Below are 14,886 nucleotides of genomic sequence, written 5' to 3' on the forward strand. Positions count from 1 at the left end.
CCACCTCACAGCGGAGATCAGAGGGTGTGGGCTCTCCTTGTGTCTTAGTCAGCTCAGGCTGCCATAACCAAATACCAGGGGTTGGGTGGTTTAAACAACAGACATTTATTTCTCCCAGTTCTGGAGGCTAGAAGTGTGGAGACTGGGTGGGAATGCAACCGGAGCAGCTTATGCAGAGAGAGGCCCTTCCAGGGGTTAACAAATGCTGAGGCTGTCCTTTATTAGCCACTTATATAGGATGGGCTCAGAATAGGAAAGACTCTTTTAAACTCTCAACAACCCCATGGGGAGGTACCACCAGGATGCCTGCTCCCCATGTGAGCAGCCTGGGCTTTAGGGCGTGAAATAACTTGTGACAGCTTTCAGGTGGTAGAGGTGGACTAGAGCTCATGCATGTGACCCAAGAGCCAGCCGGCTTCACAGGGCTCATCACGGGCCCATTCCTTAGGCCTCTGTTGTTCCTGCCCCTAAACAGCATTCCCTCCACCTCCAGGAGGCCATTAGAACAGGCATCCCATCTAATGCTGTTGGAGCCTGCAGAGCTGCAGGAGCCAGGGCCTCACCCCTCCCCACTCCCCAGCCCATCAGTCCTGCCTTGGGCTCCCTGGGCTCTGAGCCTGGCAGTCTGCTGCGGACAGAAGTCTAGAGGTCTCTAGAGGTCTAGAGGTCTAGTGGCCTGCCCTGCTCTGGCTGCAGAGTGATGAAAGCCCAGATTACATTCCAGGGTCTCTCATCAGGTCATAAAGCCTGCAGCCCATCGGCAGCCCCACCCCACACACACTGCTGCCTGTGTGCCTCCTGCTCCAGCACTTGGGAGCTATGAGGGGGAGGGGCTTTCTGCACCCTGGGCTCTGTGATGGAAGAGATGAGACTATGGGGTCATCTATCACTTTCTCTAAGACCTCGGGCTTGATTCCCTGCTGCTATCATGAGCTCCATCCTCTCATTTGCCGCCAGTCTATGGAGGTGGATTTTTAAACAGAAAGTCTGACCAGGAGATGGATCGTGCAGAGGGGCTGGCATCTGTGGTCAAGGGCTGCTCTGTGCCGGGCACCAGATGCCTCCTTCTGAACTCTTGTGACCCCAATTTACAGATGAGGGGACTGAGGCTTAGGAAGGAGGTAACAGCTCAGCCTGCCACCAAGGCAACTCCTCAAAGCATTGGATACCCAGAATGGTAGCCAGAGGAAAGTGTAGACTCTGCATTCCAGAATGAACCTCGGTTCAAATCAGGCTCCACCATTTCCTTGCTCTGTAGGCTTATGAAAGTCACTAAGTCGCTCTGAGCATCACTTTCTTTGATTATAAGGATGGTTGTAAGATTTAGAGATCATGAGTAAAAAGCCTTTGACACTTAATATACGCTCAATAAATGGCCACATCTATCCCCTAATCCTCAGAAGGGCAGGTGGGGCTTGGAGGACAGAAGTGGCCATCAGATGGCTCCAACCACCAACCATAAACCTGGCAAAGATCTCCTCGCACAAAAGACCTTGCATGTAGGTCATGGGCTGTAAGGAAGAGCCCCCAAGCTCCAACCAGCCCACAGGAGAGTTATCATTGGCCATGGGAAAGGCTGCCATCCGTTGTAGGAACTCCCCTATTTCCAGGTGCAGTGGCTCATGGTGGCCCAGGTCACTGGTACCAGCACCTTGGCCTCTTGGTCATCAGCACTTAGACTATTCCTGGGTCTTCAGGTCATCAGTGACAACAGAGGGCACACTCCCCTGTTCCAAAGCTTCCTTTGATCTGGCCAAGTGTGGGTCACTGACTCTGACCTTTCCTGCTGCTAGAGTGGCCCATGACATCCCTCCTAAGAGGCCAACACTCTGATTCTCCAGGACTGGCCAGCCCCCTGGTGGACTCCTCCTCCCAGTACCCTCCAATGAGACATTGGGGTTTGTTGTATTTTTTGTGTAAAATGCACATCAGGCCAGGCGCAGTGGCTCATGTCTGTAATCTGGCACTTTGGGAGGCCAAGGTGAGAGATCACTTGAGGTCAGGAGTTCAAAACCAGCTTTGGCAACATAGTGAGAGCCTGTCTCTGCAAAAAACTAAAAATAGAATTATCCAGGCATGGTGGTGTGTACCCATTGTCCTACCTACTTGGAAGGCTGAGATGGAAGGATCGCTTGGACTCAGGAGTTTGAGGCTGCAGTCAGCCATGATTGTGCCACTGCATTCCAGCCTGGGCAGTACAGCGGGACCCTGTCTCTAAAAAGAAAAAACAAAACAAAACAAAAAAAGAATGCATACCAGACATCATCACACCTGCACAGAGACATGCACAGACACAGAAGGAACCCACATCTGCTCTGTGCTCCTTTGCATTGTGAAGCTAGGGCCACTGATACACACAGGATTATGCAGTATGAGCACAGGACCAGGCTACTTCTGAGTGGAAGGAATAGAATCCCAACCCAGAGAGGAACTGAGTGCCACATCCCATTTAATGGAAACGCTGGAGGCAGAGCACCTCCAGGATTGAGTAATTCAGTAGCTCAACCCTGTTCAGGGCCCAAGTCAGCCTCTCTGTCATTTCTATGGTTTTTCACTCATCTTCTCACAGAGGCTGCTGCAGCTCCAAGCATATCTTTACACAATAAGCTTCAAGGACATAAAAAAGCCACATCCCAGAAGCAGTCCTCTGGGGTATAAGGCCTAAAACTAATATCAATGATATTAGGTGCTGCCTTGACATCTGGTGAAACCAGGAGGGCCTTGAATGGGCTAACTGCAAGGTCCCCTATGCATACCTCCACCCTCCTTCCCAAGGGGACCAGGCACAGTTTCTGCTTGTCCCTGTATTTCCATTCCCTGCCTGCCCACAGAATTATTCAAACAAGCCAATCACATCATCACATGGGAACTAGGGTCACCCCATCCTCTTAATACTGCAAAGCCTGCCTCTCCTAACACCTGCTGGTTCCCTCTGTTCCCAGGTGTAGCCCCCATGTGGCCCTGCATCCTCCTCTCCCAAGCTGTGAACATATGTGACCCATAAACTCTTGTCCATCTTGTCTGTCTGGCATGTCGCTGTTGTGTATGGGGCCATCCCCCTATCTCTGGGATGAGAATCCCTCCCTCACCAACAGGGTGAGTGGAAGGTGATTAAAACACCCTGGCCCATTGCAGCAGCTCTCTCCCTAGGCAAAAGCTCCATGAGGAAGGGACTTTGTTCTATCCCTGCGAATTCCCTGTGCCCACAATAGTGCCTTGTAAACAGTAGGTGCTCGAAGCAAGTGGAATAAATGTGCGAATGGAAATAGAATGAATCAACTCTGTCATTGCCTAGGGCTGTGTCGCATGCCCAAGCCCGAGCTAAAAACTGGCACAGGGACTCTCATTACAATGACTGGTGACTGGCCTAGACCTGGGCTCCTCCTCTGGTGTGCAGGGGTGGGCAGGCTGAGGTGCTGCTTCCTTGGGCCTGGAACAGGCCTCTGCCACCTGTACCAGTTGTAATGTAATTTAAAAAAATACTGTCTTGACTCGGTTTTAAGGCCCTGATTAGAGGCCAGTTAGTTTACTTTCTTGAGCAGTTAAGCCTACATTTCAACCACTTCCCTTTTGGGGCTCCCACTATGGCAGGCTCTCCAGACCACTATGCACCAGTCCTAATTGCCTGGGGTCAAGTGTTAGACAACTAGGGACAGCTCCTATCCTCCTGAGACTGCCATTTTGTGTAAATAAATCAATTCCCAGGGACCCCATGAAACCTAGCTAAGCCCACCCTACTTGCCATACACAAGCTGCCCTGAAACCTCCAGTGTGCCGGTACAACCACCCCTGGGCACACCCCTGCACGGCCCTGCCTGGCAGCCTGCTCTCCTTTGGAACTGTGAGTAACAAAAAGCTCTGCCTTTCATCTATTTCGGAGTCTTTGTGTTGTGTCCACTGCCAAAAGAACTTTTAAATCTTATAAAACAATTGGCATTGTGAGCAGGAGGGCATGGCCATGGCACCGACTCATGGGCAGCTTTGTTGGGGACTGCTCTTGGCTAGTCACTTGGTTCCAGGCCACCTTGAGAGGGCTTGGGACAGAACTCAAGCTTGCACAGGGCTCAAGCTCAGCCCTGTTGCGTCCCGCTATGCCTGCCGTCAATGATCAAGTCTCTCCCTACCCAAATTTCCTCAACATTCATTCAAAGTGAACAGAGCTAACTGGCTAGACTCCAAGACTAAACAGTAGCCCAGAGTGAGGCTTACCCTAGGGCAAGGAGAGTGATGGGCTACTTGAGCCGTTCTTCCCGGGGTGAGGCATTCTGGTGTGTGTGGTAGAGGCCTGTCCTAGGAGCCCGTCACTTCTGCAGCGTTTATCATTATTTGGAGTAGAATCCTGGCTTGTCTGTGCCTTTTGAGCAACCCCGACGGAGGATGATGTTGTCTGAGTTTCTCCACAGTAGAGAAATGAAACCCCGGCCTCATTGTCGATGTTGCTCAGGTGGGGGTTGCAGCCTACCTGTCTCCTTTGCTGCATACCTTGCTGCTGTCACCAGCAAACTTCATGCACTCTTGATCCCTGCCACTACTCCTTTTAGTACCCTTGGAGACTCCTTCCCTGCAGACACTTTGGCAGCCTCCTCCAACCTCCCAGAGTGTCTGGACCACCTATGCTGGCCATGAGTTGCCCAGGGGCTTCTGATGCAAAAAAACTGCCCTTCTTGGCTCCATGCTGTACACCTTAAAGAAAAAATTGCTGGCCACATACTGGGCTCTTCTGAAAATAGAGGCTTTCAGAGACCCTGAGCCTGTGGGACTCCATGCCCAGCTGCCCACTATTCTTTGGGTCATGAAAGCAGCATCCCAAACAGCTTGGCACAGCTAATAAGGTCTCATTGATATTATATGGAGCCAAGTCTGCACCTTCTGGTCTACTTTACCTGCAGAAAGGTGGCCTCCCCTGTCCTCAGTCCCTTGTAAGATCACCCACCTCAAACCCCTTGGCTACCTGGAAGTCTCTTGGATTAACTGAGTGAACAGCAGTAAGAGTTTGTAGACTGTATAGATGGCACTGCCAACCCTCATAAAAATGAGGGCATTAAATGGAACGTTGCTGCTTCCCACCCCTTAGCCAGCATGTCCCTAAGGGATGCCTAATGGGACCCAAGAGCCAGCACGACTGGCCAAGCTTCAGGCGGTCATCTCAGCATGAGATGGTCAGCAAACGGCCTCAACTGCACATTTTTATGAACTGTTGGGCTATTGCCTAGAAGTTGCCCCTACAGGATAAAACTCTGGGACTCTCTTGCCTCACAGCCGAAACATAAATCAAAGTCACACAGTCTTCATATATACTAAGGCCGCAATACAAGGCCTCACCAGAAGGCCCACCTCTTCCAAATTTCACACATTACTGATAGTGACCAAGACACACATTTCACCTCTCATAATACACAAGGCTAGGCTCTTTAAAAGATATTCAATTAAACCTTCATTTAAACAATAGGCTCCAGGTAGCCAGTTTAATGGAAAGGCCTAACAGATGTCTCAAAGGACTCTTTTTTCAGAAACAAAATGAAAATAAACTCCAAAATGGGTCTCTATCTTGCCCCAGGTCTTAATCTCTCTTAATTCAAGGCCCCTTGATCAACTCACAACTCACACTGACTTTTAGAGCCTTCCTATTGCCTTTGCCTGTGTTTAAAGGAGTATACACTAAAGGCCTCCATGTATCCGAGGACTTATTATATAATGAGGCCCCTTAAAAATGTCTCCTCCATCTTTATGGATTTTTTATCCTGCCCCATCTAATAAGGGCTGAAGGCCTGATAGATGGCACATACTGTTCTGGGAACCACTAACCACAGATTGTCTCATGGGTCAGACAGCTGCCCATCTGGAACAGGACCCATTTCAGCTTATATTTCTACCACTCAAAACTCCTTCCTTCATACTTGTTTTGTAAAGGATGGATAATTAATCCAGACTCTCCCTCTAACTCCCTTTAGGGAATTTTAATTAGTTCCCCAGAACCCTTCCCATAGACAAGTAGACTACCAAAAACAGAGATTTTTAAAACTCTCCTTAGTAAATAAAAATCACATTCTGAGCTAATACCATATCCCAAGATGATTAAACCAGACAACCCCACCTTGGTAATAATATATGTCAACACTGGACAACAAAAGCCCGTCAAGGGCAGCTACACACCATTTGTGTTGATTGTTGGCCTTGCTACAACTGGTCTATTTTCACAGTTTTGCAATCCAGAGGTTCAAACCCTCCTGATGTGGCATGGTTGCAACTAAACATGGCAAGTGCCGAGGCCCACGTGCCATTCCAGTGAGTTTAGCTAATACAAGCCCTGCAACCCAAAGGTCTTGCTGGCTTGCCCATCACCAACCAAACTGACAACTGAGGAAAGGGTCATAGAGATTGGCTAAATTGGAAGGCTTGCCTACAGGCTAATGCTGCAGCTCCCATCTCAGCCACAGATATTTTAATTGACAAACAATCTGACACCCTATTAACAGCATGCATCTGGCCAGGAACTAGCTCAAGCTTGTAACGCCCACACCTTGGGAGGCTGAGGCTGGGGAATTGCTTGAGTCCAGGAGTTTGAGGCTGCAGTGAGCTATGATCACATCACTGCATTACAGCCTGGGCAACAGAGTGAGAATTTGTACCAAAAATAAAATAATAAAATAAAATAAACATCCAATAGGGCCACATGATTTTAAAACCTTTTGATTATTCATAATGTTGCTTGAACCCTTAAATGAACTAGGTTCCTGCAAGGGTAATCAACTTAGCCTGGCTTGCCTGGGACTTTCCTGGCTTTAAAACCCAAAGTCTTGCATCCTGGGAAGCCTCTCTGTCCAGGCAAACTGGGATGGTTGATCACCTTACCTGGGACTCATGCTTGGCCACTTAATCTCCAACCACAACTATTTACCTATTTTACAGCGAGGTGATTGGAGGAGCCTTGTGTTGACGTTAGAGTTGTGAACATGGTGACTTGAGCTGTAATTTTGTCTCTGGGGCCATGGGATTGTTTTCAGTCCCTGGACATAGGACCCTCATGGACCCCATCTCTTTCTAACCTGTAGGTGCTGTGGGCCTCTGCTGTAGGCTTGGGCATGCCCTTTCTGGTTAGACAATGAGGACGGACAGAGCATAGAATAGCCTCCTGGTCCTGGTAGCTGCTGTGCAGAAGATGGTCCTGAACCTTACGGTGCTCCTCCTTTCTGACCTCGGGCAGAGGCCATCCTACAGACAGGAATTTGGAGTCCCAGCTGGAATAGGGTTGGTGCTCCACCTCTACTCCTTGGTTCTAGAAAAATCAATCCAAGAGTTTGGCATGTTGTACAGCACCCATTCCCATATAGTCATATAAGTGTCTGTTTTCAGCACAAGATAGACCCTTTTTCCACTCTGTCCCATGAGGGCCCATTCCCCCATTCTCCAAGCTCCCCTGAGAGAGGCAAAGGCCCCTGTGAGAAGCTGAGCTTTGAGGGTATCCCTGTCCTGGGAGAGCCATTTTGTATCAGTGGAGGCAGAAAACACCAACTGGGGGACAAAAGAGATTTAAGTGGGCCTGCCTAATACAGCACATTAATACATGTGGATACAACGTTAATCTAAAAGAGGCCCTGTTCATAGATGACTGTGCAGCACTAAAAGCATCTGAAATTTTAGTCTTCAATTTAACTCTGGAAAAGAGTGAAAATAATTATACTACCCATTTCATAAGATCATTTAAATAATATTTGTAAATGTGGATTGCTTTGCCTGACACAAGATGAAAACTCAATAAATGGTGGTGGTGGTAAGGGTGATGGTGGTGATGATAGTGGTGGTAGTCATGGTGATGGCGGTGGTGATGGTGATGATGGTGATGATGGTGGTGGTGGTGATAATGGTGGTGGTGGTGCTGATTATGGTGGTGGTGGTGGTGGTGGTGATGGTGATGGCGGTGGTAGTGATGATGGTGACGATGGTGGTGATGGTGGTGGTGGTGATGATGATGATGATGGTGGTGATGGTGGTGGTGGTGGTGATGATGGTGATGGTGATGGTGGTGGTAGTGGTGATGATGGTGATGGTGATAATGGTGATGGTGGTGGTGGTGGTGATAATGGTGATGGTGGTGGTGGTGATGATGGTGGTGGTGGTGGTGATGCTAGTGGTGGTGGTGATAATGGTGGCAGTGGTGGTGATAATGGTGGTGGCAATGGTGGTGATGATGGTGATGATGGTGGTGATAATGGTGGTGGTGGTGGTGATAATGGTGGTGGTGGTGGTGGTGGTGGTGGTGATGGTGATGATGATGGTGATCATGGTGGTGGTGGTGGTGGTGGTGGTGATAACGGTGGTGGTGGTGATGATGGTGATGGTGGTGGTAGTGGTGATAATGGTGATGGTGGCAGTGGTGGTGGTGAAGATAATTGTGGTGGTGGTGGTGGTGATGGTGATAATGATGGTGGTGGTGGTTGTGATGATAGTGATGGTGGTGGTGGTGGTGATAATGGTGGTGGTGGTGGTGGTGATTATGGTGGTGGTGGTGGTGATAATGGTGATGGTGGTGGTGGTGGTGATAATGGTGGTGGTGGTGGTGGTGATTATGGTGGTGGTGGTGATAATGGTGGTGGTGGTGATGATGGTGATGGTGGTGGTAGTGGTGATAATGGTGATGGTGGCAGTGGTGGTGGTGAAGATAATTGTGGTGGTGGTGGTGGTGATGGTGATAATGGTGGTGGTGGTTGTGATGATAGTGATGGTGGTGGTGGTGGTGATAATGGTGGTGGTGGTGGTGGTGATTATGGTGGTGGTGGTGGTGATAATGGTGATGGTGGTGGTGGTGGTGATAATGATGGTGGTGGTGGTGATTATGGTGGTGGTGGTGGTGATAATGGTGATGGTGGTGGTGATAATGGTGCTGGTGGTGATGGTGATAATGGTGGTGGTGATAATGGTGATGGTGGTGGTGGTGATAATGTGATTGTGGTGGTGGTGGTGATGATAATGATGGTGATGGTGGTGGTGATGTGGTGGTGGTGATAATGGTGATGGTGGTGGTGGTGGTGGTAGTGATAATGGTGGTGGTGGCGGTGGTGGTGATAATGGTGGTGGTGGTGGTGATGGTGGTGGTGGTGATGGTGATGATAATGGTGGTGGTGGTGGTGGTGGTGGTGGTGGTGGTGGTAATGGTAATGGTGGTGGTAGTGGTCATGATGATGGTGGTGGTGGTGCTGATGATGGTGCTGATGATGGTGGTGGTGGCCTCATTACTGCATGTGTTGGAACAGAGCTGGGACTAGAATGTCTCAGTGTCCCAGTTCCCAGTGCAGCCACCTCCAAACCTGGAGTCTCCAATCAAGCTGAGGCCACTCAGCATGTCCAAGACACCCACTCCATGTCTCAGGCTGTGGCTATACCATTTCAGAGGCAAGAGACATCAGGACAATCATGCAGCACTTGGCCATGGGCAGCCACAAGATGGAACATATTGGGTCCAACTTCCTCAACTCTCCCCTGTCGAACTACAGAATTTTCAAAGTTTTTCAAGGAGGTAGACATTTTTTCTTTCTTTTCTTTTCTTTTTTTTTTTTTTTTTTTTTTACTCAGTTAAGTCCTGCTGTGTGAAGAGATAGATTTTTGTCTCCTTTTCTCTTTTTGTTTTAGCTAAAATCACCCTTGATAAAGTTTTATGTTTTAAGGATCAAGGGAAAACTCCTATACTCTCTGAGGTTTGCTGGAAAACCATTTGACAAAAGGTAGATTAATAGGAGAAAAAGGCATACAAATTTATTTTAAAGTGCATAGCATGGGGGAATTGCAGAAGAACTACTCAATAACGCAGTGGGGTCTAGACACTTATCTAACTTTCTTCATAAGAGAGGGAGGAGGTGGGGAATGCAGGTAATTCTTTTTAGGGGCAATGAATGAGTATTAGGGAGAATGAATGGACCTGGGGGACAAAAACTAAGTTGTAAATGATTCTCTTTGGAATTTGAATGAGCCTGAGAGACAGACATTATCTTGTGAAAAGGTCTAACCAGGTATGGGATTTCAGGGAATGAATGGAAAGCAATTGCTGTCTCTGGTGGATCCAGTCTTTAGGCAGAGAGGTGAAAAGCTTCATCCAGCATCTGCTTGTCTCCAAAATATTCATCATACTAAAGTGCCATATCTTGGGGTAAAAATAATTTGTTTTGTTTTTAAAGGTAAAACAGTGGAGAGTTAAGATTTGTTTCCTTTGAGCAAAACTTGCAGAAGTAATGACCTAAGGATATTCACCAAACTCACATTTCCAGGCACAGGCTGGCTTCAGGCCAATGCTTCCCAGTTTTCGGGTGTGGACTTGCATTCCAGGAGCTGCCTTTTGCAAGTTTGGTTCCATGGTCCAGTGCATTTAGGAACTGCTGCCCACTGTGTCCTCTTTTGAAGATTTGTGAAACCCATGAAAAGATGTTCAAAACAATTAGTATTAGGGAAACACAAATCAAAACCACAATAGATAATACTTTACACCCACTGGGATGGTTGTAGTAAAAAAGACAGACAATAATAAGGGATGGCAAGAGTATAGGGAAATTGGAACTCATGTACATTGCTGGTGGAAATGTAAAATCATGCAGTTGCTTTGGAAAAGAGTCTGGCAGTTCCTCTGAAAGCTAAATGCAGAATTACTATATGACCCAGCAATTCCACTCCTCTGTATAGACCCAAGAGAACTGAAAACATAGGTCAAATAAAACTTGCTCATGAATGTTTATAAGAATGTTATTTATGACAGCCAAAAAGTGAAAACAACCCGAATGTCCATCAGTGCATACATGCAATAATGTGGATGAACTTTGAAAACATTAAGTTAAATGAAAGAAGCTGTTCTCAGAAGGTCACACAGTAAATGATTCCATCTATGTGAAATGTCCAGAATAGGCAACTCTATAGAGGCAGGAGGTAAATTATTGGTTTTCAGGGGCCAGGAAGGAAGGGGATGGGAAATGGCTACAAACAGCATGAGGTGTTTTGGGTGGTGATGGAAATGTTCTGCAGTGATATTGGGATGGCTGCACAACTCTATACTAAAAGCCACAAATTATTTACTTAAAGTGGGTGAATTTTATACTGTACAAATTATATCTCAATACAGATTTCTTTAAGTCTTCAAGAAACCCTCTGGTAAAGAAATCAGCCTAATCCAGCCCTGAACTCATCTGACCATCAAAGTTTTCCTCACATTGACACCCTGAGAAACTGGTATTCTGAAGAGTATGTTTTAGGAAAAACTGCTTTAGACCATAGGAGTTTGGCAAGAGGAACTTTGTTTCTGTGAACACATATTTGGCATGTCAGGGTACACCCTTTTATATTTTATTTATATTTGATGTGTCTATGTCTTGTCTTCTTGGTGGCTTTATAAACATTTTGGGGAGGGAAAGTATGATTTTTTTCTCTTTGAATTCCTACTTCTCACCACCCATAATGTGGTGCATACATAAATATCTGTAAATATGCAGTTAGAACTTTGCATCACTAATGAGTTAATTAAACTAGTCAACAAAGCCAAAAATACGTATTAAGTGCCTTCAAGTGCCAGGCATAGTTTTTGGCACTGGGGATACAAAAATGAGGGAGCTTATGGTCTAGTCTGAGACCAGGCCAGGAGCTGTGCAGTAGAGGCACCTCTCCCTGGGGTGTCTGAAATCATGTACCAGGATATGACCCTTTTAAACCGTGCCCGTGGTCTCACTGCTGTGGGCAGCGGTGGTGATGTCAATGTTTGCTCTTCTCGGGCTCCCTCCATGCCACTGAAAACACGGAAGTGCTTTTACCTGTCCAGAGGAGGGGCAGCTGAAAGGAGGGAAGTGGGTGGTCCTGCGCAGGCGCAGCCTGTTTGGAACCTTCTGTGCCTACACTGGACCACCCACTTCCCTCCTTCCTCCTTCCTTCGGCTGCCCCCTCTTCTGGACGGGTAAAAGCTTCTCCCATCTCCTCCTGGACTTTCTCACAGCTGTAGGCTTCCATGTTCCCAACCTCTATTATTCAGAGGAGTTCAGCTCAGCCACGTCTGTGCCAGAGCTTTGACGCCCCACCTATCAGCCACACAAAGGGCCCTGACATGAATAAGGCCTCCCTCACTGAGGATCCTTAATTTTTTAAAATAATTACACCTCTGCCATAAAGTCAGTGTCCTGGCCGCCAGTCACCAGGCAGAACCTACTAGACTTCTCTAAAATAGATACTGGGGCCTCCTTCCTCAATCATGGTCAAGACCTAAGCTTCCTTCTCAAAGGCAGGCAGTCCTGGGTTTTATGGCAAGAAGTGCTTCCTATGTGCAAGGTGCTCTGGGGAAGGGCTGAGTGTGGAGGGCCGTGTGTGAAGGTCTTTAGGATTTCAACTGAGCTGCCTTTTCTTGCAGTTTAAGAAGAAAACAGCCAGCTGTTCCCTCCTTGTAATAAATGTCTCTGCATATTTGAAGACAGTAGTTAGGTCATTCTTGAGCTTTCTCATCTCCAAACAAAACTGTGGCCCCTGTAACCTTTCCTTTGGCAAATTGTAAGGCCCATATGCAGAGGAAAAGCAAAACAAAACCATCTGATGAGGAGGGCGTCCTATCTCTAACCAAGTGTCTATTTTCAAACGCGGTCTGCACTCGAGTCTTTAATTACATGTAAATTCGGTAGCTTCAAGTGTCTGAGCCAGTGGGAGACCAGGTGCTGCTCATCAGGCCCCTTGGACATACTCATGCTGCAAGGCTGGATGATAGTGCTTGGCAGAGGCTAGGATTTCTTCTCTTCGCATTCATTTTGGGGCATGAAAATGGCCATCCGTGAGTGACCCAGGAGCACAATCAGCTGATGCTTCCTGCCCAGGTCCCCTGAGAGTAGGATGGGCCCCAACAGCCTTCAGAGAGGTGGCAGCCTGCTAGGAAGGCTGCCCTTGGCCTCCACAGAAGCCAGCAAGAGTGGCTTTCAGATGTCCCTGGTGGAGGCTGGTAGCCTCATCCTGCAGCCAGTGGCTTTCAGATGTCCCTGGTGGAGGCTGGTAGCCTCATCCTGCAGCCAGTGGCTTCCAGGGCAGGCTTCCTGATGCTGCTAACTCAAGAGAGAGGTGCCCTGCTGAGCGCCTGCCCTCGGTGGCGGGGGTTGGGGGAGATGGGTTCTGATCACATCACATTTCTTCCCATGGTTCTAACTCCTTTCCCACGTTTGCAGTGTGTTATCTTGGTGATACAGACAAGAGGCAAGGAAATACTGAGTAGAGAGTCCTTAAATTTGTGGTCCTGGAAGCTATTGTAAAGGTAAGATTTTTTTTTCTCCCCAAGTCCTACCCATCCTGAATTTTCAAGTTTGCAGGGTCTCTAATAATCTCTCCTCCTCTTCTTTGAGATAATCTCCCTCACTCTCCACTCTCCAACGTGGCACCCGTAAAGTCTCTTCCAGGGATCTGGGGCTGCATTCCAGGGTCTCTTTGCTCTGAGCTGTCTGAGGCCTCAGACTGTCGTAGTAAATCAAATGGCAGGGATCTTCTCCAACATCATCCTTCTTCCTTCTGCTTTCCTATGAGGGCTGCAATTCAATGTGTGTGTAGAGGACTCTCTGCGTGCAGGGTCTCAAGGAAATTTCCAATTTGATGGAGGTGAAGAAGGGAGAGAGAGACTAAAAATTGCTTGATGGCCACCATGTGCCACGTGCTCCCAATACAGTCTCAAACTCATGACATCTCCCAGCCAATGGATTCACCCCCTTAACCAGTTCCACCTGGAGCTCCATCTCCCAGACACGCAAAGGCCATGTTGGGGGGCTTTGGAGTCAGCTGCCTGCCGTTCCATCTCAGATGTTACCGTGGGAAAGTTGTTTAACCTCTTTGAGCCTCAGTTCCCTCACATGTAAAATGGACCTATACGTTTCTCACATAGGGTTGCCCTGGGGCCAGGATTGCCAGATAACATATAGAATGCCTGGTATAAAAGTTATATGGGACATACTTATACTAAATATGTCCCCCAAATTGTTATAGCTGTAAAATATTATGGCTCCAAATCAAATGTCTGAACTCTATGAAACAGAGCAAAAACCACAAATACAAAGAAGTAATAGGGTCAAGAGAAAAGAGCATGCACTCGGAGAGCAGACATCCAGGAACACCATCTCTGCTCTGTGTAAGCCAGGCTGCCACTCTGATAATTAAATGATGCTGTGCCTCGCTGACTCCTCTGTGCCATAGGGACCTAAAGAAAGGCCCTACCTCCCTCACATGGCACAACTAAGTACTTTAAAAACATTAAAAGCATGAAAACAGTATGTTTTACTCTCTATTTATCCAGGATGGGCCAGGAGCAGTGGCTCACAACTGTAATCCCAGCACTTTGGGAGGCTGAGGTGGGCAGATCACTTCAGGTCAGGAGTTCAAGACCAGCCTGGCCAATATGGCAAACCCTGTTTCTACTAAAAATACAAAAATTAGCTGGGTGTGGTGGCAGGCTTCTATAATTTCAACTCCTTGGGAGGCTGAGGCAGGAGAATTGCTTGAACCCGGAAGGCAGAGGTTGCAGTGAGCTGAGATCGCACCGCTGCACTCCAGCCTGGGTGACAGAGAAAGACTCCATCTCAAAATAAATACATATATATAATATGTATTTAAGTAATTATATATATAATAAGTTATATATATAATTGTGTATATATAAAATATAATAAATATAATATGTATTTAATAAATTAAATTAATATAATTTAATAATATGTATTTATATAAATATAAATACCCAGGATGTGTGTAGTGATACGCCAGTAAGTTCACAGGGTGTCACTTTACATCCCTCCCTCCTGCACCAAAAAGCAAACTCATCCATCTAAGAGCACTCAAGACTGTATGAAACCTTTACAGAAAAATCTAACCTGTTCCTTCTAATCATCAGGACTGCACTGAAAC

Source organism: Macaca fascicularis, chromosome 13, assembly GCF_037993035.2.
Source record: "Macaca fascicularis isolate 582-1 chromosome 13, T2T-MFA8v1.1".
NCBI classification, from domain to species: Eukaryota; Metazoa; Chordata; class Mammalia; order Primates; family Cercopithecidae; genus Macaca; species Macaca fascicularis.